Here is a 15,797-nt window from a genome sequence, read left to right on the forward strand (position 1 = left end):
TTATGATATTATCTAACAAGAAAGGAGGAGGCACACTTTAGGAAGGTAGAAGAACTAATGTCAATTTGAAGAAAGGAAAAAACAAATAACAAAATAAAAAGTCCAAACCTAAAAAGGGAAATTAGATAGGGAGCAAAGGATGGGAAAGGAAAACCAAAATAATAATACAAAAAATAGTAAAAAGTAGAAAACAATTCACTTTAAAGCAATTTAGATTGTAAAAGAGAAGCATGTAAAGTGAATACAAAAGGAAACCAATAAATGTTAAAAAAAAAACAAAACTTTATGAATAAGATAGCTATACTATTAGAAATAAAGGATAATAAAAATACTGATTATTAGGTCCATTTATATTTGCCATAATGTTATTATAAATGCTTGTTCTCATTTAGTTTGATATAATGGTCTGTAGAATTTTTCTCTAGTTACTGTTGAATATGCAAGATGATTGAGGGTGGATCAGTTGTCCATAAACTATTAAACCTTTTAGTACTTTAATCAATTCTACCAAGAATACTTTGATTATTAATTACTAAAAGATATGAACATGAAAAACACTATAATCCAATACACATGAAACACCAAGTTATGTGGAAAGCTTTGTTAAGGGAAAAACTGCAGAGGATTATTTTCAAATATATGAACACTTGTTAGGGTGACATTGGTTAAGGTGATTTTTAGAAGAACGATTCACTGTCAAACAAACTACAGTCCAAAGAACGAAGGATCACTATTGAAGGGGGGCTTATTGACCAGAAGAAGGAAAAACGAGAATAGATCCACCGCTCGTGCACAACAAAAACTCAACCAACTGGTATGTATACCTTCGGCTCATTGCTTTTGGTAGCTAATACTTGAATATCTGCAGTCCTCAAACACAACTTCACCTTCCCTAAACATGTACGGAGGCAAGTCTTCATTCATACATCCTCTTTGCATAATCACACACTTGCACAAAATTGACAAAAGTATACATGATATGTCATATTGCCACACAATAATTTACTCTTTATTTATACTATTCCTTATTTGCAAAGTCTCCCACTATTGACCAAATAGGTAGTTGAATACAATTTTAAATAGTCAACACTATCATTCACGTGGTGGAGAGGAATGAGAAGTGAACTGTTACCACACCATAGCTAGAACCCAAACTTTGAAATCAAGTCATCAAAGCTAAAATTCTCTTGCCATCTAAAATGAATGAAGCTAAAGACATTAATAACTCTTCTTAAGAAACACACCATCACAAATTGTCATCTAGAGAAATTCAAAGTATGCATTTCATGTAGAAACCACTATCAAACATAGATAACTGCCAAATTCACTATACCTCACTCTGAACCATAAAAGGTTGAAATGCACACTTTCAAACAACCTTCAATCATACCAAAATTGTAGCAAAAGATTCTCAAACTAAAAATATGTGGAGCAAAATACTAGCATTGATGACAAAAATAAGTCATTAATGGCAACAAGAAGTTTGCATCAATGAGAACCATGCCTACTCAATCATACCGATCCTCAATTATTCAAACAACTCATTTTGCACAATTCTTCAATAATCCACTCCCTTGTCATTGATGTAATACACCAACGACCAACAAATAAACCTCAAGATAGATATCAAATATTTTGAAGAACTCTCTCCCAAACATTGGGAAACTCTTCCCCTTTAAAATCGTTGGAGAAGGCTAAAGAAGGAAACATGTCACTTATTATTCTCATCTCCCCTTGTGATACACAACTAAACTCACACCAATACATACCTAAGAGGTATCCACCATCATGATTTCAAACAGAAAACATACAAAGAGATCACTGGAATAATGCAGATCCATGTTCATTTAGTTCTCTATTAAGGAGGGGTAATTGCCCCCGATTTTTCAATGAGATACCTAAAAGTATCCATAGCCAACACCCAACAATTTGTTCCTTTGTGGTACATAGTCAAATTTTATTTTTTGAAACTTTCTATTTGAAAAAGTGATACCGAATTGAGATGTGTTTTGTCATTGAATGTATTACTGGATTCTTTGAAATATTTATAGCACTAGTATTATCACAAAGAATAGAAAGAGGTTCATCAAACACTATTTTAATGTCCTTCAAAATTTATTTCATCGACATTATATACAAGTGCGACATGAAGAAAGAATGATGCACTCAACTTCAATAGCAGAGAAAGACCGAGTCTCACTTCTTACTTGACCAAGCAACCAACTTTGGTCCACGGAAAAATGCTCCTCCATTAGAACTCTTCCTTTCATCAATACATCTAGCCCAATCAACATCTGCATAAGCCATCAAGGTAAAATTTTATCTTCTAGGATACCATAATCCAAAGCCTTTAGTTCCTTTCAAATATCTGAAAATTCGTTTTACAACTACAACATGAGATGCTCTGGGATCTTGTTGAAATCTAGTTACAAGACAAACAACATGCATGATATTTTGTATGTAGAAGTCATTGGTCGCCAATCATTGATCTGTATCTTTATTCATTTTTAGTATTTAACCATAATAGGGTTTCAATGAGGGAGCACAATAGAGTGCCCAAAGAAATCCTCACACTAAGCCCAACAATGATCTTATTATTGCATTGGCCCACATGTAAACATGCCAACCATTCATCCTTGGGTGGCCTACCTAGCAGGTATGCTCGTCTCTACCCTCCCTATTCATGTCACCTCATTCACCTACTTATGATTGTGACTTCTCAATCAATCAACCATCAAAGAGGTTGGAGAATAAACCACAATATGGTGCCCAAAAATTCTTGTATCTAAGCCCAAGGCAGACACACTAGTTTTCCATCATGGGGTTGCCTACTTAGACGACGATCTTGTATCTACTACCCCTTCTTGTATTTCTTTCTCTTCTCTACATGATTGTGTGTCAGATTAAAAATACTATATAATAGCATTGCATATTATCATATGACAAATAATTATATGGGTCAAGTATTCATTCCATTATTCCAGTTCTTACCACAACACTTGTAGAATACAATCTTATTTTAGGGTACATGGTTTTAGTGCATTATAAATATGATTGGATGCGATATTCCTCTTGAATGTTGACTTATGCGCTTTGGGTAAGTTCAAATGCTAATTGCTCAGTTGCTCTTCTCCAAGAAGAGGTTTGTCTTATATAGTCCTCAAGAGGGGATACATGGTGACAACCTTTGCCTAGGATAACCTTTCTTAAAAGAGTTGTCTTTACAAAATGTTGCCTTATTATTTCGGTCAATCTATCTTCTAATCAGTACCTCTAATGCTTCTTTTCATAAGATGATCCTTTCTTAAATGCCCTCCTCAAATGAAACCATGTCCCCTTTATATCATCTAATGTGAGGGAGAGTCACACCACTTCATCATGTCTTACCTTTGAAAATAACACAACATTTCATGATTGCGACTCTTTGAAGTTGTCACAACCTTTCATCAATTCATCCCTTTAAAAGAGTTAATTCCATATTTTCTTTTTATTTCTTGTTTCCCTTTCATTAATTTTTTCTTCCTCCATATTCCCCTCTTAAATGACCTTTTCTCACTTTATATCTCACTTTACATTTATCGTCTTCCATATTCCACTCTTCAATGACTCTTCTCCCTTCTATATCTCATTTTTGACGGAGTGAACTTTTAATTGCACGCCTCTTGACTTTTCATTAAACTTAGTTAACTTGTAATTTTATTATAGATTTTTTTTTTTTTATAGGTAATTGTATTATAGTATGTTATATTATAATATATTTTATTATAATTTAATATTAAATCCTAGTTTTGAAAAGGGATATTACAACAAGTACATATAATGACAAGTTTTGTAAAGCTAATTAGTGTTAGAAAATGTTCGTAGAACACTTAGACCAGTTGATAGTTCATGTTCAATTTATGCTTCTATTTATCAACAAAGAACTACACATTTAGAATGTTTGAGGAGTTCCTAATGGTCACAAAGTTCCTAGTCAGTTGAAAAGCCCTAACAAGACACAAACCTTTGAAGAGTTCCAAATGATTGTGGTGTTCTCAATGGGTTAGAGAACTCTGACAACATGAAGTGGTTCATAGTTCCTTTACAGGTACAAACTTTGACAACATGAAATGGTTTGTAGTTCTCATGGAGATCAAAACTAACCACAAAACTTGCGTGTAAGGCAACTTGAAACCTATACCAATTTCTTCAATATTGAAATTTCTTGACAATTTTTTGAACTAGTCCTTAATGATGTTGAAAAAATTGATAATATGATTTATTAGTTCATAATCCATACTAATGCTCCAACCATTGTAGGACACTCCATCAAGTGTTTTGAGAATCATCTCTTGGTACCACATGGTATAAGGAGATGAAAATAATAGTGATTGTTTAGTTTCAAATTGATGTGTTGATGGTTTAACTTCATGCAAAGTATAAAAGGAAGGATATAGTGTTGGGAAAGTGGTTTGCAACCAACCAATGAGAGAGATCTTGGTAAATTTGTATGAAAATAAAGTAAGCTAGACATGTGGGATTTGATTTTGGGGTTATCCTTAGGAAAGGTATCACATTGGAACCATTAAAGAGAGTGAGAATGGTAAGTCTACAAGGTTCTTGAGATAGATATCAATGACATAAATCCTAGTAAGCACATAGGTGCTCGTTAAAAGACCAAGAACATGATGAACTAGGAAAGCTATTAATTGGTATCTATTGCATGGAGCAAGCCTTACATTATAGTTTTGTAATGCAAAAAGCTACCTTAAAGCATTTGTTATGATATAAATGAAATATTCATTAAATTTTATTGTTTGATAATAAAAAATAGTTGTTTTGTGTATTTATATTTGGGTATTGTTGTGTGAATGGGTAGCCTGATAAGACCACATTATCATGTCTTCATCAACTTGTGTTTTTCATGAGTGAAAATAACAATGTTCCCTAGGGATGCATCCCAAAAAGTCTCACATTTTTGGGATAAGTATATCCCCAAGATATAGGGACTTACATAAGTATATCCCCAAGATATAGGGACTTACAAGAAGCATCACTCCATTATTTAACCACTACTAACATGTGCATGGGGATCTTTTTAGAACATTTCCATTGAAGAGGGGATAGTTTTTTGGATGCTCTCATATTTTGGAGACTACAAGGAGACTCTTGGACATCCTTGGGACCCTTAAAGGACTCTTAACACATCTCTTGAATGCACTAGAATTGCCTAGGCATTTCCTTGCATCATTCAAAACAACAAGTGATCATTTTCATGTTTTTGCCTATAACCCTAAACCTAATGGATTATGGGCTCCATTAACACCTACAAGGTCATAAAAAAAGTTTTCTAAAGGATCAAGATTTTGATAGAATAGTAAGAGCTTAATGTTGCAAAAAAACTAGTGATGGAATTGTAAAATAACATGCTCCATGAAGGATTTTTTAAGAGTCAGAAAGTGGTTAAATTAGGAGTTGCATTTGGGGGATAAATATTGTCCAAGTTAAGTGGTGGAATGATGGAGGTGCATCATGCATGATTTTGTTAATTCCCCCCCCCCCCCCACACCGCAAAGTTTGATGTTTGGTCATTAGATGGATGCATTTAGGTGTTTTATGCATGTGTGGGTCATTTCATTATAAGTTGTAATCATTTGATATGTTTTTGCATCAATTGTGCATTGCTGCTCATTTGTCAATTGGAGTCAACATTTGTGAACAAGAAGTCAAATTTGAATTTTTGGCTATTATGGTGATAAAGTTGATATTGACATGTTTTGGGGCCAAATGTATATATTAGTAGTGTTAGAATTAACTACGGACATAAAAAACAGTTACATGCAATAACCAATATCAAAAAATAATAAATCACACATAAGAGAACACAAGACAAAGATTTATCGTGGTTCACCCAATCCCTAGGCTACGTCCACTAACAACATGCCCAATATTATTATTATCCAGTGATCACAATCTATAATCCCTTACAGCTCAATACCATCCTAAGAAGCTACAATATCATCATACATTTTGAAATCCGTAACCCTAAGCCATTGTATACAAGCTTTTGCCGCTTACAAAATTAGGGCTAGAATAATTTGTCGAATAGAAAAATATACCATGCTGAATAAACCTCAAAGTTTGATTATGCTCCACATCACAATAAGTAGGGATCATATGTTAGTTGGATGTAAGTTGTCAAAAAAGTTGCAAAATTGCAACTTTGCAACTTCTACATTTTTGTAGAACTCGAAGAGTCTTTTGTATTTGTAGGACTCAGAATGCATTTGGGGAGTTGGAAAATCACCCCCTACGTTGATTTAAGGTGGTTGTAAACCATTTTTGCAAGTTTTGATAATTGGAGCTTAGATTGGGTGAGAAAATTGAGGACTGTGATAACCAATAAGTATATTTTTGCTTACAATTTATAATTTTCTCTAAATACTTATTCCTGCTAATGAATTGAGGATGGGCTATATCACTTTTAATTCATTTTTCATACTTTGGTGACTTGTGGTAGTGAGTTTTGAGGGCTTAAAAAAATTGATTTGGCCAGTTGGCCCTGTTGTGCCCTATACCTAGGGTTTTTGATAGAATGGTTTATCTCTCCCCATTCCAATATTAAAAAATTGTGAAACTTTCCAATTAGGGAGGTATCCATGTATATTTTAATTTCCCAATCTCATTTTGTCAGTCTCACACCTGGTCTTTGCCAAAATCAATCAGTTTGAGGCTAGGCATGAGCATGTGTTCCTAGCCTAGTAAACATAATAACACATAGCAACAATGGGCTAATGAGGTGTAGAATGATATTGAAGGTTGGAAGACATGAAATTGGGGTGTTCTCAAAGTGTTGGTGAAGTTGGTTTGATTGAGTTACCTTTGAATCATTGCATTTGGGAAAGCCCTAGTTGGATAGGCTTCAAACCCTCATTAATTGGGCAATTTGGGACTTTGTGCCTTGAAGTAACTTGGGAATTTGAAACCTTGGAATCTCGTAGAGCTTCCAAAGGGGTATCCATGTATCAGATTAGTTTGGATGGTGTTTTGGAGAACATTGAATTTATTTATCAAAAATTGATATTATTGGCCTAATTCTACTAGGTCTATTTTAGGTCTATGAGCGTGTTCATGTCGTGGGTATTGGATACAAACTTTTAACATTGGAAACATGTTAGAAAAGATACTAGGGGGTGCTTGTGAAGGGTGAAGGAAGGTAAGGAGTCAAATTGGAGTTGTGGATGTGGAAGTAGGAACAAGGTTTGAGAGTGATTAGTTAGATTGGGGAAAGAGACCATGACCTACTTCCTTGTGGCTTGGTTTTTCCTTAGAACTCACCTAGCGTAGTTCTGACTAAATTAGTCCTAGTGCAACCTTACTTGCATCATGGAAGATGAGAAGGTAGAAGAATTCTAATGCTCCTATTGCATAGGTGCAATTTGATCTAGGTTGTTTACAACTAGGAAGGGTAATTATGCAACTTATTTATTTAGCTTATGGTTACATTCTTTATGTGTGCATTTTTCATGATTTATTTAATTTTTTAAAATGTTTTATAGGTTAATTAAATCTATTTTTTGTTCTATGATAATTACTTTTACTTTCTCTCACCGGCCTTAATGTGTGTGTGTGTGTGTACATGTTAACATGTTTGTGTTCAAACTTATTATTTATATGAGTGATGCTCATAATTGCCCACAAATGGAATATTTAAATACCCCATTCATAATTTTATAGATAAAATCCAATTCTTAAAAAGTCATTACATAATGAAAACTTAAGTTTACAATCAATATTTAAAAGTCTTTATACTCTTCATCAAAAGTGTCAAGGTAAATAATTTTGGTTGCATATAAGCCACAATCAATTAGAGCATTAGTCTCACTAGTTATGCTATATGTAGAAATTGCATCATTTATAACTCGACTTTGACAAGTTCTACAACTATACTATTGATATTAGCACACATATGACTTAGGTCCTAATTTTGTTTCACACCCTCATTGTATTCAATTGTCCTATATGGGACAGAGATAAAGGTTGGAGTGTACATAGACAATATGCTTAAGTCATTTGCACTCAAATAGTTGCACTTAATCGAGTTGGTATAATACATATCCCAATTCTGCTCAACGAAGGAACTTTTAACTTGTCAAATTAGCATACAACATTTAGTTGTTAATAGTATATATACAAAGCATAAGGTCTATTAGTTTATATTATCATAGAATATAACATAAAAGAGTAGCACCAAAAGAAAAATGAGAAAATTGAAAGATAACAAAATAACTTTTCAAAAACAATTTTAATTGCACGAGGTTATAAGTAAATGGATACTTGACAATATCGATGCCACCAAATGTAACTTTCCTATATTGCTCTTGAGGTGTAGAAACAACATAATTCTTTTAATAATATGTTTGCAAATATCATTTTGAATGTAGCCTTCTAACTAATTGCAATCTCCTCATCCATGTATGGTGGTAGCCACAACAAGAATAAAATGTATCTCTTTGCTATGGTACATTGGCAATGAAGAACATTCTCAAAAGATAAAGGCAATGATAATATTTTGTACACTCGTGGAACTTTTTTGCAATGGTCATGTTTCTTGACATACATTATGCTTCTTATTTGTGGATTGCTCTTTTATCTTTTTATGTTTATTAAAGCAAACTTGTACTAAATTTGAAATCAGAAGTATTAAACATATATTGGCATTGCAATACATTGAAGAATCCTATAATTTGGAGTTCAAAATCACTAGAGCTTCATTCAACATGATAGTGATCCCTATATAGTATCACCTCTGATGAAGGGTACTCCCCTTATTAACTCAAACACTCACAACAAAATAGAGAAATAACAACAAATTGCCAGAACATGAAATTTGTTTTCTATTATCTCCAATGAAATGGAATTGGAATATTTAGAAATATGACCTGCACAACCACATGAGAATTTTCATTACAGTATTCTGCAAGTCGGAGCCACCATATACATTCTCAAAACTGTCCTAGATAGCCCTGCGAACTTTCATTATATGGGCAATTTTTAATTGCCCATGAAGGTTCTAGAAATTTTAACCCTAAACTTTGAGGCCAACCATCCCCAGATATTATTATTCATATTTTATAACATGGGAATAGGCCTTAAACAACTTTCAAACACAAATTAGATTTTGAAGGAATTATATTTTTCTATTTAAGTAGTACAACTCTTGGAGATAATAACTCTTTGCCAATTGACCCAATTAGCTATTGTAACCCCATTAGAAATGGTGCGAAGTGTTCTATGGGCTTTGAGATGCGAAGTGCTACTTCTACCAAGGTTTGACCCCCTTTTTGAAGCCTATGAAGCTTTCAAAACTGAGTTCAAAATTTTTGTACCCTTCTACCAATACTGAAAATTTTCAGTATCTTCAAAGCTAGACTTGATCTTGTAATCAAACTTTACTAGTAGGCTAATATTGCCAAAATGAACATCGAGGGAAGAAATTAGAATATTATGAGCTCCAACGAACAACTTACTAAAAATAGCAAATTCCAGAACTAGTAACTTTGCACTAAGATAACCCTCATTAAAAAATGAGATAACATTTTTGGGTGATGCAAGATTGCCCTTACACCTAGGATGCTCTTGCATCAACCTCTTAAGACAGTGGACTTTTGACCATTGCCTAATTGGATAGAAAACAATATATGTCCTTCAAAATTCATAGTTAGGGTGTACATCCTAAGAGCGAATAATTTAAGTAGGGGTCAAGTTGTTTAGAGAGTAAATGCATAAAAGATTGGATAAAACATTTTTATTGCCTCTTCTCTTTTTCTAAGCCCCTTCACCTATTCCCTACAACACTAATTTCTCTTCATATGTTTTCTATTGTTCACTTAAGTACTCCCTTTTATTCTCTTTTTAAATATTCAAACATTTTTGTTTATTGAATATTTAAATAAATATTAAGTTATCCTTTATAGAGTTAAATTTTGGTTAATATTATTGCTTTATTATAATTATTTCCCTTAACAAGTCTCTTTCACCTACAACATATGTTAATGATTTACAAGAAGATGCTTGAGCCCCTACGCTTTAAAAGGAGACACCCAATCTGCACAAAATTGATTTTCCACGAGCAATTGAAGACTTGGATTATATAAAATTTATGTTCCCTCATATGTATCATCTTCTACTTGAAGATCTTTCCATCTTATAATTCTTTTTGATATGATCTTGCTCCTTGTTTCCTTTGTTGGGTATGTGGGGTATGTTTAGTACCAAAATTAGTTTCATCTTATCTAGGAGTGGTAACTTCACCAAAGGAGTTATGTGTTGGTGTAGTGCTTATTTGAGGCACACTACATGGTACACACAACAATCTTATTTTGTCACAAGTGATTCCAACTCATGAGCTACCTCTCCAAGCCTCATAATGGCCTTGTAGGGTCCATAAAAGTAGGGCTTAAGTTTATAAACTCCACTTTTCTTGAGTGAAGAATGCTCACATGCTTGCAATTTTAATAAATCCATATCATCCACCTGAAGAACTCTCTTTGTTTGAGATTAGACTGTGTATAAGTTTTGTTGATTTTGTGTTTTCTAGGGGTCTTTTAGATAGTCAATAATTTCTTGACTCTGTCACACATTGCTCTATGTCCTTGGTATCTACCATCATTGCAAATCAAATCAACAAATGTAATAACATCATATTATTTGAAAGCTCATAAGGAAGACATACCAATGAACATGTGGTAGGTTGCATTGTATTTAAGCTTCCTTGGAGCCATTTTTCCCAAGCTTATTGTTGCCCCACTAGATGCTTTCTTAGTACATTGGACATTAGATAGTCCATAATTTCTTGACTTTTCTACACATTGCTCAGCATCCTTGGCATCTATTATCATTGCAAATCAAAACAACAAATGTCATAACATCATATTAATCTACAACTCAGAAAGAAGGCATGCAAATGGACATGTGGTCAGATGCATCGTATGAAAGCTTCCTTGGAGCCATTTGTCCCAAGCTCAGTGTTACCCCACTAGATGCTTTCTTAGTACACCTACATCCGTTTCTTAAGAAATTTAATTGACATATATGTTTGTAAGTTATAACTAGTAGTAGCGTCTAAGCTTTGTTAAAAGAGTTACTATCAAAAAATATTAGTGAACTAACTATGTAAAGTACTCATAATCTTCTAACGCAACCTATTGAGTTTGAATACCTCCTTTGGAAAATAAATCTATCAATTAATATATCTTGTGTTCTAATGCGATGGCTAAGAAATAAGAATATTTCATGAGTATCGACCACCACGAAGATGTCATTTCCTTGTGCTTTGGGTAGTTTTGTAGTGATGTCCATGAAGTTACTTTTTCATTTCTTATATAAAATAGGTAGGGGCTAAAATAATCTTGAGGGAAGCACCTACGCTATTTTGTTTTGTTGACAAATCATGCACTACTTCACAAACTTAAGGATATCATCTTAAACCCTTTCTATGTAAACCTCTTTCTTACCTATTTATAAGTCTTGAAGTAGCTTGGATGGCCTACCAATGGTGTGTTATTTACTATGTATACGATTTTATCTTTTAATTTAGAATTGGAGTTAAGGTGGACTTTACCTTTATAGATGATTAGCTAATTGGCCATAATGCACCTATCATGCTATCCCTCTTCTCAATGGTATTAGTAATAAACTATATTTTGTATACTTGAGATTTTGGCCTTCCATTCTATGCTCTCTCTCTTGTGCTACCTTCATCCCCTCCATCATTTGCTTCACCTTCTCTCACCTTCCCTTGGTAGATCACACCTTACTTAGTCTCACCCTCAATGTCTCCCCCTTCCCTCCTCCCCTTCCTCCCCCATCTCCTCCCACCTGCACCTCCTTCTGCTTTACTAAGGGTGAATGCAACCTCTTCATCCACCACCTAAGGCAAATCCCCTCCCCCAAGATACTTTCACTAATTCTAGGAACACTCCCACCATGTTTGCTTCTCTTGCAGTTGCATTGTGGGAGCCTACCCTCCTCTCCGTTCCCTACTGCACTCCCCCTTTCTCGTAGCCCAAGCACATGAGTACTTGCCCCATTAATCAGTGATTTTATGAGGATTTCAAGTCCATTTACTGCTCAATTTAATCGACTTTCTCCACCCTCTTCACCTCATTCACCCAATTGAAGCTCACCTACCACCACTTTCTTCTCTATAGGAAGGGGATATTCTATGGTGTTGTGTAGATCCCTTTGTACCTCTCTCTTGCAATCTCCAAAGGTCTTCTAGCACACCATGTTCCCTAGTCACCCTCCCTCTAGCCTAGATCATAGTTTTGTTATCTCTCAAACCTCCACTATCTATGAGGTCCTTGACTAGGCCCCTCTTCGCCTCACCCCACTCCTCATTGTCACCTCTTCACCTTTTCCAACATTTGTGAGGTTGTTAGATGCATGAATAGTAGCAAGGCAACAGATGAGGAAGGGTTTCAAACAGAGTTCACCAAGCTTGGCATTACGGTTTTGGGTTCCTTTCTCATAGTTCTCTTTAATATAGTGGGTTGTACTGGCTTTCTCGACTCTTGGTCATGACATTATGTGTTTGATTCATAAGACCAGGTCAGTCTCAAACCTTAACAACTATAGGAACATCATGATTGGGCATACGTTTGTCAAACTCTATGCCACCATCAAGCGAGCTTGATTGACGACACTACCAGGCTAGGGAACATGCTGATTTTCGTATCGATTTCCAGACCATGGACTATATTCTAACTCTGTGGACTATCATTGAGGATGCTCAACATTGCTCTACAAAAGTCTATATTGTTTCTTTGTAGACTTTTGCAAAGATTTTGATTTTGTTCCACAAATGTATCTCTTATAGCGGATTAGGGACATTGGGTTGTCTGCAACTCTATCGACGACTATTATGAGGCTTTATAAGAGTTTTGTAGGAAGATTCAAGACCCCTCAAGGGTTCTCAAATCCCATTCTAAGTGTCAATCGGGTGAAGAAAGATTGCCCTCTCTTCCCTACTCCTTTCAGAATCAACATTGACAAGATCGAGGTTGTCCTCTTGGACTTCTTGCTCCCTAGCAATGGATGTTACTTACACTAGGTTTTGATCTCCATTATGCAATTTGTTGATGATTTAGTTCTTTTGGCTGATTCCCCGGAGGGACTCCAACTGCTTCTTGATGGGTTTGGAAATTTTGTGGCTCGCAATGATTAATTGTGAACATGAACAAGACCCAGGTGATGGTCTTCAACTACTTGAAGACCTCATATCTGCACTTCTACCGTCAGGGAAAGGAGGTTGAGATAACATCCTCTTATACTTACTTGGGGGTTAAGTTCTCTGACCCTCTTTTCAGTATGAGACTTTCCATACAACCCGTGTCAATAAGGGGCTCGATTCCCTAGGTATGCTTGAAAGAGAGTGTTTCAGACATCACTTCCAGGATAACATGACCAAGATGTCCCTCTTGGACTCCTTGGTCAACCCACCCTCCTCTACAACTCTATTGTGCGGGGGGCCACTCTCCTGGAGTCCAACTATGGTTTTGTCGAGAATCTAGACCCCCTTTGGACGTATTATTAGATGTCATTGGTCCACTACTCACAACATCATCTTGGCTGAATTCGGGGCTGATCCTTTGATGTTTGGAGCATCTTTGATTTGGTTTGGTTTCTTTGTTGATTTGGGAGCATTGTTAACTCTGCTGAGGGTCATCATAGATATTCTTACCTTACCTATTGTTCTTCCATGATGGTGGCGATCTTCGCTCATGATGGCAGAGCTTGATGCTAGTTTTCCCAAGTTCGTGCTCTTCTGGGGTCAATTAGGATCATGATAGATAGTTCCCCCCCTTTTAGTTCTCTCTAGATGCCCCTACTCACCTCCTTCCCTCTCAACATGAGTTGAATGAGCACCTCAGACTCGACATCTACATGCAATATATTATCTTGACATGTAGTAACCCTATGAGGGGCTTTGATCGAGGATTGCTTCCTATACTAAGCACTACATGGATATTCAGGACAATGTTATTGTGCACCCTTAGTACCTCACTTGTTGCTAGACTCATGTCCTTTGCATCTTGTTGGGATCATTTAGGATGGGCTCTCCCCAGTTACCTATACAGACTAACCATTAGATTGACAGGGAGTACATGATTTACTGCCTTTGCCTCTTTGGGGAGGCGAAAATAGAGACCCATTTTGTTTTCTACTGCCCCATCTACGATGAGATCAGAGGTTGGTTCTACTACTTATTCAAAGAGTGCAAGACCCTTTCTTCTTTATTTAGATACACTACTCAGTAGTGTCTTACCCTCTATCTCTAGGAGACCATCCAATTTGTGACAATACTTTGGAGCTTTGACTTCGGACCAGCTCATCATCTCCTACTTCATGCCTATAACTCTAGCCCAAGGGAAGAAGAGGTCACTCGACTCGTCTTTGGGTTGCACAAGACCTATGAGACCTCGCAGAGGGCACACTTAGCAAACTCGCCCTTTCTCTAGCAACTTCTCAAGATGATCGACCATATAGTATTTCCCCAAACCATATCCTTTGATTTTGGAGTACTTGCATCTAAGGAGTATTTAGCATTTTCTTACTTCATTATTTTACTTTCTTGCTTGTTCTTTGAATGGACACCGTATGATGCTCCTACTATTGGTTTTTGCCTTGTACATTTTGTAGTCCCTTGGACCCTTGTGGTTTCTTATTGGATATTAATAAATTTGTATTATCTTATCTACAATAATGTTTAAATATACTTTAACAAATATATGGTTTTGGAGATTGTTCAGACGTTCAGTCAAAACTAATTCGATTGAAATAAGGGAATGCTAAATTTAAATCATCGATAATAAAAAAATCATGTCCAATTTACACTATTGTCATTGCTTGCGAGTGAAGTTTTTCCGTGGAATGCCAAGGTATGGGGCGCAGTTGCTACTTACTGTCATTGAAAAAAATTAATATGCCCAATATATAATAAAAAATCTGTATGAAAGGAACCACTTTTCAAGTGGGCATGGGCCTTCATGGTTGTTTATGGTCTGAGCAGCAGTAGTAATGTATCTCTCATTTGCTTCACCAAGCATAACGAAGGAAAGCGTAATGCATGAGCACCCACCTCAGAGCACCTTTGTCTATCATCTTTTGTCAAGAGGTCCTTTCAATAGACAAAAAAGAAAATTGAAATGATGCAACAATTATCATCAAGTATTGAAAGCAGTATAGAGGAAGCGTCAGAGAAAACTTGAAAAGTCAAAATTCTCTCTGCCCATGCGGACTTGGTGGGTTTGGAAAAGGTTATGGAGATCCATAAGAAAATAGTTGCATGTAGGTATATAAATGTATACAAAATGTGGGCTTATGCTACAACCATGTACATTATTTAAGAGAAGTCCTCATTTGGATGTAGGTAATGATTGTTGGGTAGACATAGAGAGGACTTGTGAATGAAGCCTCGGTGAAGATTAAAGTTGGGTTGGTTCTTATTTCACCACATGATAAGCCCTTCAAATTTTCTATTTCTCTATGCTTTGATTGTACAAACAATGTTGTTGAATACAAGGCTTTACTTTTAGAATTAAATGTAATTGTGATGTAGAACCATGATTTCTTATTTACCAAGTTACAACAAAGTATATAACCAAGAATACAATACTTGAATAGTATAAGGATACTATGTGGAATATCATTGAGTTGATGCATTTTCAATTAAATTAGGTTGAGAGAGGGAAGAATGTTAAATCTAACTTCTGTGCTAACTTGCATAACTGATTTACCCTCCCCCCGCACCCCCT

The 15,797-nt window shown here is 35.5% G+C and overlaps 1 protein-coding gene across 5 annotated transcripts in view; it reads left to right on the forward strand.

The window, feature by feature from the left end:
• Positions 1–15,797, forward strand: part of LOC149537133 (serine/arginine-rich SC35-like splicing factor SCL28) — a 200,666-nt gene that overhangs the window by 123,682 nt on the left and 61,187 nt on the right. The gene's annotated exons all lie outside the window — the stretch shown is intronic.

Source organism: Cupressus sempervirens, chromosome 10 (genome assembly GCF_028749045.1).
Source record: "Cupressus sempervirens isolate cs-2001-9-10 chromosome 10, ASM2874904v1, whole genome shotgun sequence".
Classification (NCBI taxonomy): Eukaryota; Viridiplantae; Streptophyta; class Pinopsida; order Cupressales; family Cupressaceae; genus Cupressus; species Cupressus sempervirens.